General features: G+C 39.5%; 1 non-coding gene across 1 annotated transcript; it reads left to right on the top strand.

Moving 5' to 3' along the window:
* The first annotated feature begins 1973 nt into the window (after positions 1–1973).
* Positions 1974–2076, top strand: LOC127668303 (U6 spliceosomal RNA). Its single transcript, XR_007974074.1, has one exon. It is a non-coding gene; the product is annotated as a U6 spliceosomal RNA (small nuclear RNA).
* Positions 2077–2406: the final 330 nt, after the last annotated feature.

Consider the following 2406-nt stretch of genomic DNA (forward strand, 5'->3'; position numbering starts at 1 on the left):
GTCCTATCCTAAAGCCAGACATTCATGGTGTATTTTTAAATTGGTTCTTATGTGTGGTGAGATATAAGAATAGCTCTGATACACGGTGAGCATGCTTTGTGGGCTTAAACATGGGCACAGATGTGTGCCTAGTGTAATGTCATACTTTTCTTTTTCATTACTAGGATGTGAAATCAGGGTCTTGTGCATGGCAACCTAGTCTTTTACCACTCTTATGCTCTGATTTCTTTTTGAGACATGATCTCACTATACTGTGCAGGCTGACCTGAACTTTATTTATAGCATAGTCAGGCCTTGGGCTTGCAATCTTCCTCCTAGGTCTCTATAGTAAATGGGATTATAGGCATGAGCCACAAGTCCTGGTGGAATTTCTTACAATGTATGGATTGTATAAGAGGCCATGCTTTAAATCTATGATTCTGGTTACTTCAACTTCTTTGGATTTCAGTTTTTCATCTTGAAGTCAGAAAGAATAAAGTTGTGTATACCTTAGTGCATTCTGGGGGCAGAATAAAGAAGATGACAATGGCAAAGTATCTATTACACTTTCTATATGTACAGACACAGTCCTTAGTACATCTGAACTTCCTTACATCTGCAGTGGGAGATGAGCCTCTTCATCAGCATCTTATTAGGTCAGCAATAAAATGTTGGTCACATAGTTTGCTTTGAGGCTGGGGGAGATGGTCATTTGGACTTTTGGTGCTGTGGGAATTAGTTAGGCAATAAGAAAAAATAACTTCCATGTTCACACAACAGCTACTGCTGACAAATGTGCAGCCTCATGAGGGAAACACAACTGAAGCCTTGGCTAAGAAATGAGATTCCCCAGCGAATACTAAGGGCACGGGCACCTCTCGGAGCAGCTCGGAGCAGGGTCAGCTCTTCTTGACCAAGGCTAAGACGCATGATGAGAATACATGTATAGAGAGGAGAAGAATGAAGACACAGAGCCTCACTGACATTTAGAAAACATGGTGACTTACATTGATCTAGCTGATAAACTATGGTCATTTAAATGTCATAATCATTTCATGAAGGTGGCAACATCCGTAACATTTTGTGGATGAGAAACCTAAGCTCACGGAATACTTAGTAGTACTAAAGAATCCTACAGATTGATAGTGTTTATAATTCACAGCATTTGAGAAAGATAGATATGGAGGATTATGTACTGTCTGAAAAGCCATGGCAAATGGGTTTAGAATAATGGTCTAATTTTAAGCTTCTTGCAGGCCTGTGTGGAGAAAGATTTATGAGCCTTCCAGACTAGGCTGCTCGGCCTAGTGTATTGCATCAAACTTGGGCTCCGGAGAAGGGATGCTGAAGACAAAGACAGATATTTACCAGCTTATCTTTTTATAGCTTCTCATTTTATAGAAAACCAATATTAAGAGTTACTACAGTTATTATTCCCAGGGTCAACTATTCCCCAAACCTGCTTTTAATCTTCAATATACTGATTTTTAGGACAAGAAAACTTTCACGATGGAAAACAACTAACCAACCACTGAACTAAACTAATAATAATAATAAAATGCAAGATGATGAAATATAGAAATATATTTGTTGGTATTGTGGGTCAAATGAAAATGTAGCATAGAAGTATGCATGTTAAAAATTTTAATACTCATAATCACAACACAAAAAGGGGTTCAAATTTGGGCATTTTTCAGTAACCATGGACAGCTTTCTAAACAACTTCTGAGTTCCACCCACATAATAAAAAATCAAACCAAATCATTGGGTCCAGGATGAAGTCAGAGATTTTTCATGTTCCTGGGTGAAGACTGCTCCGTCTGAAGAGCCTGTTAGTAACTTTTTCTTGACCATCAACCTGACTCCTCTTAAAATGCAAGGAAGTGTTGAAACACACACATTTTTAAAAGATCTGGGAGATTTTGCCTGTCACTCTCATGGGACTTGTTAATAAGAGTTTCTGAAAATTGGATTGCTATTTATCTAATTAATGCCTGTTTTGGCAGCACATTTACTAAAATTGGAACCACACAGAGAATATTAGCATGGCCCCTGTGCAAGGATCACATGGAAATACTGCAAGTGGCCCATAGGTCTGGAAACCTTTTACACCATTAGTCAAAATGTAAAATGGTGTACTGCTGTGAAAACTAGTGTGCCTGTATACCCTGGGAAGCCAGAAGAGGCTCTCAAATTCCCTGAAGCTGCTGTTACAGAGGGTTTTGAGCCAGCTGATGTGGGGATTAGGACTGAACTCTGCTCTTCTGAAGGAACAGTGACTACTCGCCCCCAAGTACTTCTATAAAGTGTTGGTGATGAGTTGAGGCTATAAACTTGTCTGTGATGTAACCTGTGAATAAGGAGTTTTGAAAGCTCCGCAGATGGTAGTCAGGACTGTCAGGCATTGTGAGATCAGCGACGTGCACT

Source organism: Apodemus sylvaticus, chromosome 17 (genome assembly GCF_947179515.1).
Source record: "Apodemus sylvaticus chromosome 17, mApoSyl1.1, whole genome shotgun sequence".
NCBI lineage: Eukaryota > Metazoa > Chordata > Mammalia > Rodentia > Muridae > Apodemus > Apodemus sylvaticus.